Source organism: Mastomys coucha, unplaced genomic scaffold, assembly GCF_008632895.1.
Source record: "Mastomys coucha isolate ucsf_1 unplaced genomic scaffold, UCSF_Mcou_1 pScaffold13, whole genome shotgun sequence".
In the NCBI taxonomy this organism is placed as follows: Eukaryota; Metazoa; Chordata; class Mammalia; order Rodentia; family Muridae; genus Mastomys; species Mastomys coucha.
In genome coordinates, this window is record NW_022196895.1 from 53,568,564 (window position 1) to 53,580,448 (window position 11,885).

Here is an 11,885-nt window from a genome sequence, read left to right on the forward strand (position 1 = left end):
TAATAAAGTAAAATAATAGAGAAGCTGTAAATCAAGAAGCAAAGGCAATTTTCTTAAAAGTATGTAATAATATAAATATGATGTGCTGGCTGATTTTGTGTCAGTTTGACACAAGCTAGAGTCATCAGAGGGGAGAGCCCCTCAAAGTGAGAACATGCCTCTATAACATCAGGCTGTAGGATGGGACAGAGTGGGTCTATCCCTGAGCTGGTGGTTCTGGGTTCTATAAGAGCAAGCCATAAGGAGCAAGATACTAAGCAGTACCTGCTCCATGGCTTCCACATCAGCTCCTGCCTCCAGGTTCCTGCCCTGCCTTCCTTCAGTGATGAACAGTGACTTAAAATGTAAACCAGGGCTGGCGAGATGGCTCAGCGGGTAAGAGCACCGACTGCTCTTCCGAAGGTTGCGAGTTCAAATCCCAGCAACCACATGGTGGCTCACAACCACCCGATCATGAGATCTGATGCCCTCTTCAGGTGTGTCTAAAGACAGCTACAGTGTACTTATGTATAATAATAAATAAAACTAAAAAGAAAAAAATAAAAAATAAAATAAAATGTAAACCAAATAAATCCTCTCCTCCCCAAATTGCTTTTGGTCGTGGTGTTTCATCATAGCAATATTAGCCCTAACAAAGACACATACCATTTACAGGACGTGTAAGAGCATAAAGAGTGTGCATATGAGAATAACACTTACAAAATAGTCAAATCCATCCATAAGGACTTACAAAACAATAATTCACGCTGTATAGTTCATAATTGGAAAAAATTAAAGCTTAAAAAATATTTAGTAAAAGTGAAATAAATAAAGAACTCCAACAGAAACATAAATTCTACAGGAATTGAAAGGCAGTCTGTCTATATGTGCCAGGTTTATTTGACTATGGGATTTACAGCTGGATTAATTTTTCATCAATCAAACAGAGTCCCTTAGATAAACACGAGTGAGCAGATTTTAGTTGGATCAGTTTCTAGAGCTTCTGCCCGTGGGGCTCCATTGCTGTGGTGTGGCAGAAGTCAGAACAGGGAGTGTGCTGGGCAAGGCTGGTCACTTTGCCATGACCTAGAAGCAAAAAGAGAGAAATGGAGTGGGGACAAAGTGGACCCTTCAGAGGTGCCCCCTTAATCCACCACTTCCCAATATGCCATGAAGATATGACCCCATCAGCTGATTAGTTCATCTATTGGCGAGTCCTTGTGAGCCAATCATTTTCCTAATGGAAAAATGTCTGGCAACCAAGTCTTTGCCACATGAGCCTCTGGGGACTTTTCAGATCCAAACCATAATACCTCAGATATTTACTTGAGAAGTAAAAAATAAAATAAAATAAAAACCAGACTTTTCTCGTTTCTTTTTTCCTCTTTCTGGTGGCCTTGAATTCATGATCCCCCTGCCTCAGCCTCCCATATGTAGGGTGCTGGTACTGTAGCTGTACACAAGAATACATTCTACACTTTGAAATGGTCTACCTACAAATATGTGCAAGAAGAATCCCTGCAAACCTATTTACAATAGCAAAAAAATAGGGAAGATACTATTTGCTGGTAATTAAGGATGCTCACATTGAGAAACAAAGTAAATAAGTTATGCATTTTAGAAGAAAAAAAAAACACCTTACCACAAATTGTAATCAGAGTTTGGTTTTATTTATGTGTGAAAAACTAAAACAATATATGAATGTTTGTAGGTTCGTAAAGTAATGCCTGGAAGTTTACATATTGTAGTTTTAATAGTTAATAGGTTCGACAGGCAAGTGGGGACCGAGTTGGCCTTACTTCTTGCTCAGGACAAGACTAAGAGGTGGAGAAACACTCCTGGATCTGACTCTAACCAGCTCTGCCTGTACTGCTTGAATGTTTAATAACACATGTTTATGTACAACATGAGTAATTCTGTTCAAAAGTGTCTTTTAGGGCCTGTTGAGATGGCTCAGTGGTTAAGAGCACTGACTGCTCTTCCAGAGGTCCTGAGTTCAATTCCCAGCAACCACATGGTGGCTCACAACCATCTGTAATGGGATTCTGACGCCCTCTTCTAGTGTGTCTGAAGACAGCTACAGTGTACTTATATATAATAAATAAATAAATCTTTAAAAAAGAATGTGTCTTTTATGGGTTTGCTTCTTGGAGATCTGAATCTATTGAATAATGAAAAATTTTAGTGAGCATCGATACCTTAGTAAGAATTATGACAGCATTCACAAGAGGCTTAAACAGTTGTGAGGGAGGTATTTAGACTCAGTGAATACTTACTGAATAAAGCTAGGCAGAGTCTGGCCCAGTGTCCTTAAAGAGGTCAGGAGAACATACTTGAAGCAGGGCAATGGTCCAGCAATTAGTGGGTAAAAGGCAGGAGGCAAAGGCTTCAATCTCCAATCTCTCTGGGTCTCATTTACCTCATCCGTAAGATGAAGAATTGGCCAGAGCGTCACTTCAAACTCTTTAAAATGGCGGTAGGACAAATAGAGGGTATCAGTTTTCAATTTCCAAAATAAAATCTTACCCCCTCCCCCAAAAAATGTATTATTCAAACTTGATAGTAGTAGAATTTCTTTGGTCAGAGGAGGTCATGGGTCTTAGGATACCCAAGGGAATCTGAGGCTGTGTAGAACATTACCCTAAAAATGCCACTTAATATCTCTTCTAAATCCCTTTATACTTGACCAGTACACAGTTCTCATTTGCGCCTGCAATCTGTTTGTGCCAGCCAAAAGAAAGGCCCAGTGAGGAGAGAGGTGGGGAAGGAAAAACAAAACGCAATATCATTTATTGCACTGTTAACATGTAGCAGGCACCTTTTAAGCCATTTAATAGCCTCCTTTGTTTAATCCTCTCAAGAACCCCATGGTTTCACTTGTGTATAGATTAAGCTACCAGGGACAAAGAGCTTGCCATAGGTTACACACCAAAGGAGCTCAAATCCAAGTTAATTTGCCAACTTGGAAGGGGTATGCAGCGTAGGTAGGCCTGGAGCATGGTTTTCTACTAGAGAAGAAGAAACTCAGAAAGTTCTGCTCTGGGGCTGGAGAGATGGCTCAGTGGTTAAGAACACTGGGCGTTCTTCTAAAGGACCTAGGTTCAATTCCCAACACCCACATGGCAACACATAACTGCCTATAACTCTAGTTCCAGAGGGTCCAACACCCTCACCCAGGCATCCATGCAGGCAAAACACCAACACACACATAAAAATAAATACATCAAATGAACAAAGAAAAGTCCTGCTCAGAGTTGAAAGGGGAACAGAGGATGCTAGGGGACTTCCAACACCAGCTCTTCCTGCTTGCAAGCATCGTCTGAACCAAAGCCTCAGAGAACCACTTCTATTCCTTCCTTTCCTCTTCCTACTGCATTGATGTTTGCTTTGTGCCTTTTTCCTTTTTTAAGACAAGTCCATGTATCCTAAGGGTCTACAGAGCTGAGCTCATCCTATGTGAAACATATCAAAAAAACCACAAGGCAGTGTGTACAACTCACTATTTGCTACATGATGTATTATAGAGCTTGGGAAGTTTTGAGACTATTTTTTTCATGAGCGGTAACAAATTCAGGCTGCTCTTATTCTGCCCTCTCTAGATCCCTCACAGAGCTAAGATGTGGGCCCAGTCCCTGTAAGCATGGCATGCTGATAGATACGCACCCTACGGTGAGCTCATCACCTCTGCCTTCATGGTATCACCCATCGTCCCAAACTGTTGAGTTAGCCAGCCTTTGCTGTATCCCCCACTGGTCACACTACAATAGCTATTTACATTATTTTCCCAAGTAACTAATTCATAGAACAGCCAGGCAAGACATGACTCACCTTGGAAGAGGCCCAAAGCTCTCCTCTGCAAAAAGCTTTACAAAAAGATCATCCTTTGTGGAATGTGAACAAAATGGCCTCTGCCATGCAGTAAGGTTTCCAAAAGTTATTATCACAAATCCAGACATTTTGTTATTACGTTGAATCTCGTTGTGCCGTGGAGACAGGTTATTTGCCTACAAAAATATTCTGAACCAGCCTAAGGCACAATGTAAGTCTCTTGCTCCTCACATCAAATATAACACAGCATTTTTCTCTTTTGGATCTGGAAAGTTCTTTATATTGATTGAAGCTATGAAAACCAGTGACTGATACTAAACTACAGCTGTTCTTTTTAAAAAAAAAAATCATCATATTCTTCTGTTTTAAGGGAAATAATATATTGGCAGATCATCAGTCAAAGCTGTATGATTTATTTGCTATTTGTATAAAGGGACATTAGAATAATAACAAAGAGACTTGTAACTGCTACTTCTATGGCATCAAAGAATTTCAGTATTAGCAACATCTAACATACAGAGCCCCAGCCATTGTCTCAGGAAACAGCAAAGATAGAAGCCAGAATGACATCATGTTAAAGCAACAGAGGGAAACTGGGCCTCTTCACTTGTGCATTTGGTTGGCTTGGTATCCTTGAGAGTGTGGTTGATACTTAACTAATATTTATTATGAAAATCAAGGAAATTTAGTTTGGAAACTTTTCGTGGTTAATGTAATATCCCACCTTTGCTTGAAAACAAACTTTGATTTTTTTTTTTTTTTTTTTTTTTTTTTTTTTTTTTTTTTTTTTTTTTTGTCCTGAAGCCTAAAAATCAACAGAATGTTGTCCATTATAGCAGAAAACTTGCCACAGGTCAATTTTTCCCTGTTTCTCTCTCATGAAGGAAGTTTAAAGTGATAGATGATGACACTTCATTTCACTTACGACTCCAGTCCTGGTATGACTATACCAGTCCTGGTGTCCTGTTTTAGAAGAAAAAAAAAAAAAACTGAACAAAGTACATAGACATCTAGACAAGAGCCATAATGTCATCTCTGTACCAAGAACGATGTGTACACAGCAATGCTCTCTCACACATAAGATAAAACTTGTTAGTACCTTGGGACCACTCTGAAACCATTTGAGTAGATAAACCACATTGGAGCTACTGTAGGTGGTCACCTTTGAAATAAAGATGGTGGAACTTGAAGTTTGAGGGACACTAAGATGGGTGGTCCCCAAAAGAAAGAGCAAGACTACCCCGAGTCTGTAAGTGACAGGCTGAGCTGGGACATCCCCCACAACACTACGGTAAAGGTGCCAAGAGGTGGAGAGGGCAGGGCAAGCTCAGTACCGAGCATGCTGGGTTTCTTCTTTAGCCAAGACAGAATATAGGTTAGTCTAGAACCCTAGACCCATCAAAGTTAAGGGCAGACAGTGGACAAACACCTTCTCTCTTGAAATAGCATTTACAACAGCATCATGGGACAGATGCCACAGGCAATAGGCACTGGGCCCTGGTTCTCTCTTTATATGAAAGTTAAGCTTTTAACTCTGCCATTCTCCCTTATCTCTGGAAACCCTTAGTGACGTTGGAGACCTGATATAGAGGCAAAGGAGAAAAATAAATAAACAAAAGACAAATGAGACTCAAAACATAAAAAAAATTTTAAAAAAAATTAAAAAAAAAAAAGTAAAACAGGAAACTAAGGCTCAGTGAGCAATTGGGTAGGATTTGGGAGACTGTCATGCTCACAGACCGAGCATCTCTGCTTGGAGTTGATGAAGCTCAGAGTCACAGAAGAGTAATGAGCAGCTTCACCCAGAGGCAGGCATGACTTGGCTCTTCTCCTGCTACGTAACTCTCTATAAACTAGTTCTCAGACTTGATAATAAACACCAGAGGGATTTTTTTCCTTTCCCTTATACAGAAATCCAGGCTTACGAAAACTGCAATTTACCCATAAAAGTTTCAGAACAATGATATAGGTTCCAGGATTCAGAATTGTTTTAAGCTCCACCTGAGACAGGTATTTTCTCTACACATGGAGACATTATCAGGATTAACAACCAGAAAGTTATGACTCAGACGCCTGACTGACAATATCTGGACATGCCTCCCCTTTTACCTCTACCTCTTGGCTCCCAGAGAGGCCCCTGAGAGACCATGAGAATGAGAGAAGAAGAATATAAAGAACGAGGAAAAAGCAAGAACATGAGATTTTATGAAAGTTATGGAAACAAGTTACATAAAGAGAACTGATGAGAGAAGATAGGAAGGAAGAAATGATAATGGTGGCGTAGCAAAAGGCTAAGACCTACTTTAAGCATGGCTCATGCGTTGAGACTATAATATGTTAAAGGGAATATGCCCAGACCACTAACCACCAAGAGATGTGAATGTGTTCACACTGAAAGAATACAATGAGTGAGACTCTAAAAACAAGATTAAATGGAGAAGTAGCCTTCCTCTTTCCTTTACAAATGAGGCCAGCATTCAGATAGCCCCGAGCTTACGCGTATAGTTGTGTAACAGATGAGGTGGGTTAATGAGTCACCCACCTAGGCAGCTACCGATTAATCTTTTCATTAATTGACTTTTAACAGTCCCACAGATGGCACATGGAAAATTTCCAGTACTCATACAGTAAGTCAGCCTCTCGATTTTATCAAATGTAAATTCAATTCTTTACAAAGAACTTAACGACTCTGAAGGGAAAATTACAAAATGAATCTCATCTTTCACGCTGGTTGAAAAGAACTGGCCAAATCTAAATAACTTCTGTTGCTGCCTGTTTGGAAGTGGGGCGTCATTTTAAAAACTGGTTTCACTGAGTCTTTCAGGGCATAAGCTTTATGCTCGCATTTCTCAGGGCTTTGAATCGAGGGCGTCTCAGTTTTGAAACAGAAGGAGGATCTATGCAAAATTGTTTTCTCCGGTCCATATTTGCTGCCCTGGTTCTGATGTGGAAAATCAAACACTGCCATCAAGAATATTATAAGTGATCTAGTTAGTGAATCTGAGCCTTCCAAAAGTTTTAAGTACAACTTAATACAGAATGAATTGTTTAGCTAACAGGCAAAAGAGCTACTCACCACGTCCTAACCCCCAATCCTACAAACAGACTTGGAGTTCTTAAATACAGTTACGAAATGTATTTGCAAGGACTAAACAAACTCCAACACATAAAGGGCATGTTCAGCTTCCGGTCAGGTATGAAGAAAGTAAGCCTCGTGTAGTAGAACAGCAGACAAAAAGAATAATTGTGAGCTAATCCAAGTAAACAGGACGTGCTGTCATATCAATTTAAAATCAAACACAAGGATCTGGCAATCTGAATCAGGAAAGAAAACAAGGAACAGCTTCCTTCAGCCAGTGCTTACAACGATGCCAGGGCCGGCGGATTTGGTCGGGGCAACCTGGGTGGGAGAGCTCATTGCTGCCTCATTCACTCGGTGATGTGAGCTACGACTACGGATCCAACAAATGTGTATCAAGGTACATACTGACCCCATTCCTATCACACTCTGATCAATGCCCTATTGCCCCCAAACTGAGAAAACAAATACCCTTGTCTGATTCTGTTCACCAAAATGTGTGGAAACAATCTTTGACAAGGAAACCAAAAACAAACAAACAAACAAAAAACCTAATTCATGTTCTATTACCAATGGACTAGGCAACCCAGTGCAAGTTAGATCCTTGGTTTCCTCCTCTGAGAGGTGGCAGATCCGTACTGTCCCCATGGATGGGATAAAAGAAGCTCTTATAAAATGGCAAGCAATGGCAAATGCTGGGCAGGTTGCAAACTTTTGTTGGGCTCTTACATTTTAGATTGGCCGGTGTCAGAGAACAGCTTGTCATAGAAAGCAATGGTGGGTGAGTCTAACTCTCCTGTTTGTTTTGTGGACCACAAATCTCTGAAAACATTAAAAATATGAACGAAATGTCAGATGCTAGGGGGTATTTAGGGTATTTCTTGGAGCACGTATTCACCCTTATTTATAATGAATTTGAGATGTGTATTTTACACATATATATGCCCTGTGGGTTGCTGACTTGTCTAGGGGAAGCTAAAGAGAATATGGGTTTTAACCTCCCTGTCCACTCTCTTCCTTCTACTCAATATAAACCTTATTTTTAACCACAGCCCTAGAGATTAACACATAGCTCATCATGGGCCAATAATACTGCTTCATCTTTCAGTCTAAGCTGGACTTACATGTCCTATAGTTTGAAAGCTCTAAAACTGTTGTCAAACCCCTATCAGGTGGAGAAAGCTGGCCTGGGAGAATTAAGCCCACATGTTCCATTCAGTTATGCTAAGCCTTATTTGTGTATAAGTTCTTTTGTATTGGTTTCTGCTCATCCTAATGACCTCTGCAAGACTGCTTATAACTGGGAGTCAAGAGAACTACTCTCTTCTAAAGAAGATTCAAGTCGGGCAGTGGTGGCACAGGCCTTTAATCCCAGCACTTGGGAGGCAGAGGCAGGCGGATTTCTGAGTTCGAGGCCAGCCTGGTCTACAGGGTTAGTTCCAAGACAGCCAGGGCTACACAGAAAAAAGAAGAAGAAGAAGAAGAAGAAGAAGAAGAAGAAGAAGAAGAAGAAGATTCAAGTCTACCCCCATGGCCTTGGGATGAGTGGGACCGATGCTGATTTATGCAAAAGACAGGGCAACCAGACAATGATCCTGAGCTTTTCAAGTAGAAGTCTGAGAGGACCAAGCACAATGCTGTGCTTAACTTTAAACAGTGCTGAAGGCTTCTGCTGTGGTTGTTAGTGCTTAAAAAAAAATTATAAGGTATATTTTTATGATATCTCTCCCCTTTCTTAATTCCTCCAAGGCCCTTTCTGCCTCCTTCCCTACCTAAATCCATGTTTTTCTCTTTCTCTCTCTCTCTCAAAAAGAAACAAAACAAAGCCAGGAAAAAAAAATGAACCTGTAACAACAAAAATAAAAACTGTTAAGCGAACAACAACAAAAAAAAAAAAAAGCACACAAAAAAACACCATGGAGTCTGTTTTATGCTGGAGTATAGTTGCCATACCCAGTGTAGCATTGGAGGAATGGCTTTTCCCTTTCCTGGCAGGTATAAATGACAAATAGCTTCCTCTCGGTGCTGGGACTGCCTGGCTTGAATGTGTGGCTGTCCTGCCCATGTTGTCACGGTCCCAGTGAGTTCATGTGAGCATCAGCACTGCTGTGTCTAGAAGATGCTGTTTCCTTGATGATGTCACCTAACATGGCTCTTACATCCTTCCACCTCCATTGACTTTGGCACTGACATTGATGCTCAAGCCCTGAGGGAAGGGATTTGATGAAGACCTTTCAGTCTTGATTGTCCCAAAGTCTCTCATTCTCTACACACTGTCCAGTTGTGGGTCTCTGTGGTCATTGTCATCTACTTCAAAGTGAAGCATCTCTAATGAGGGCTGGGTGACGCCCTGATCTATGGGTATAGCAATATGTCATTAAGAATTATTGTACTGGGCTAGAGAGATGGCTCAGCGGTTAAGAGCACTGACTGCTCTCCTGAAGGTCCTGAGTTCAAATCCCAGCAACCACATGGTGGCTCACAACCATCCGTAATGAGATCTGATGCCCTCTTCTGGTGTGTCTGAAAACAACTACAGTGTACTTACATATGACAATAAATAAATTTTAAAAAAGATTTATCTATCAAAAAAAAAGAATCATTGTATTATCATGCTCCATGGAAAGAATAATAGTGGTAAGTTTTCCTCAAGGGCCCATGACCTACCTAGCTTCAGATACTTGGCCACTTACCAGTGTCAAAAATGGGTTCCATCTCATGGGTTGGGCCTTAAATCCAATCAAAAGCTGGTTAGTTACTCAATTGTACCACTTATAGGTTGCAGGGTTTGTAGCTGAGCCATAAAATGAGGGAGACAACATCATATAGCCACTAAGTAAAACCTCCAGTTGCAGGAATCCAGTTACCTCATTGGGCAAAGGGGTCCCACAGACCACTTCCCCAAATAGCACAGGTGATGGCTAAGGCTATTGGCTATGGGTGGCAATCTGAGAATAAGGCCCTACTGCAGAAGATACCACTTTTGTCGTGGAACATGGAGAAGTTCTAGCTGGTGCCCAACTAGAAGTGTCACCCCTACTGACTAGCATTCATGGTACTAGAAACACTCTGAATGATACCAGAGGGGAATTGTACTCACCAGTATCTCACAGTGAGGTTTTTATTTTTCTAAGGCATGATTACTGCAGCCAACCAATTACACTTTTACTTCACACTGCTCGTATATCCTCATCTCTCTATTATAAAACAGTCACTGACGTAACGCCCCATAGTTCTTAAAATTCTCATAAAAAATGACTTAAAATCTAACAAGAAGTAACTGTAGAGGGGGAAAATGCTATACAGATTTCACAATCAGAGTTTGAAATGAAAATAGTCTGTTGAAACTATGATTATTTATTTACATAGTGCAGTGATGGGTCTAGAATACAGGGCCTACCCCACATCAGGTAAAGGACCTATCACTGAGCTATGTTCTCAGCACCACAAATAACTAAAATATATACTGGGAACTACTCTAAATGTGATGAACATGTTAACTGACTTAATCAGCATTTCGTCCCTAGAGGGTAGCTTATTGTCTTTACTTGAAAGCTGACTAAGGCACAGAGAAGTCCAGCTAACTGCCCAAAACTGCACAATTTATCTAGCAGCAATAGGACCCTCACCCCTGCTGTCGGCACCCAAATCCATGCTTTTAATAACTATGTCATACCTCTGTTTTTCAGTGTATCTGCTAAGCCTAGCTCAAAGTAGGAGTTCAACACGTATTTATTAAATGGTAGTAGGTGGATATAAATTGTCTGTGTAAAGGTATTTATAGCAACTGAATGATGTTGTGTATTATGTGTTTCTTTTTAAGTCAAAATGGCAAAACTGGAGTGGCACCTACAGGACAAGAGGTCCTCTACAGGGATACTCCCAAATGTATATCCCTTTTACTACTATTCCGGTTAGCGTACATAGAGCACTATATACTAGAGCTAAGTAAGTTCTTTTAGAAATAGAATGATCCTCACATAATTTCCCAGGAAACTGGGTTATCCTAAGTATAGAAAAAGAGATCCCACCTCATACCTGTGGGCAGAATAATAAATGTACCGTTGGGATGGAAGAGCACAGAAAGAATACAGCCACCATAAATACTCATCAAAAGTCTTTCTCACTTTCTACATGAAAGACAGTAGTATTTCCCCTCTCATCCAGAATATAAACAAGACAGTTCTTTAAATCATCATTTTCTCACACTCCAATGTTAGCAGAAATCGCTGCTATAACTATACTTTGGAAAGTTGCTTTATGGTAAGAGTCTTTCAAAAATATGAGCTAAGTGAATTATGATTTAAGTTCAGAGTATGTTTTTATAAGCAGCTTTGGTATCCCTTTAAATGAGAATCATACTTTCCTGTGTCTGCTGTTGTAAAGGATAACGTGGCTACAGTAGAACTCGTCGGCTTACGAAAGCCACTCCCTCACTGGAATGCTGCGATCAAGTGTGCTGCTAATCCATCCAAGCATCAGAGTTTAGCTAAGCCTGGAAAAGACCTTGGCAAGGCTCGCCTGCCATGAGGCTTTCTTTGCAGAACAGGTTAGCAGCTTGGACTTTTTATTGTGCAGCGGCTTCAAGGATCTAAGGAACAAAATGGCTTAAAAGGCGAATTCGACCCAAATCGTGGCTATTGCCAGGATCTGGAAAATTTGGATCCTAAGAACTACCGATACCTCTCACGTGATCGCTGTGGAAAAAAACCATGAGATCATCACATCTACCTACGGATCCCCCAGCTGGTTCTAGAGAAGTAATTGTAGCTTGGCATGCTGGGGTACTGCTTCCCGGTGTGGGGAGAAAAAGCTTTAACTCCTTGTGGTGTAGCCTGGTTGGCAGAGTGAGAGATAAGGCAGTTCTGCATACCCAGCTTTCCTGAACCACGACACAGGGGAACCTACTCCAGATGAACCCTGGAGTGGCCCCAGAGGCACAAGCCAACACGGATCTGAAACAGGACACATGGGAGCTGTTTATTCTACAGGTTTTTTT

At 40.9% G+C, this 11,885-nt stretch overlaps 1 long non-coding RNA gene across 3 annotated transcripts in view; it reads right to left on the reverse strand.

Moving 5' to 3' along the window:
* Positions 1-836: 836 nt before the first annotated feature.
* The window catches only part of LOC116087670, a 23,946-nt gene continuing 12,897 nt past the window's right edge, over positions 837-11,885 (reverse strand). For 2 of the 3 annotated variants that reach the window (XR_004117552.1, XR_004117551.1), the window contains exons 2-3: positions 2,256-2,442; positions 837-1,065 (exon numbers count right to left, since the gene is read on the reverse strand). This is a non-coding gene — a long non-coding RNA (uncharacterized LOC116087670). Of the gene's footprint in view, positions 1,066-2,255; positions 2,443-7,615; positions 7,709-11,885 lie in introns of all 3 variants that reach the window. The other variant, XR_004117553.1, reaches the window with a different exon arrangement.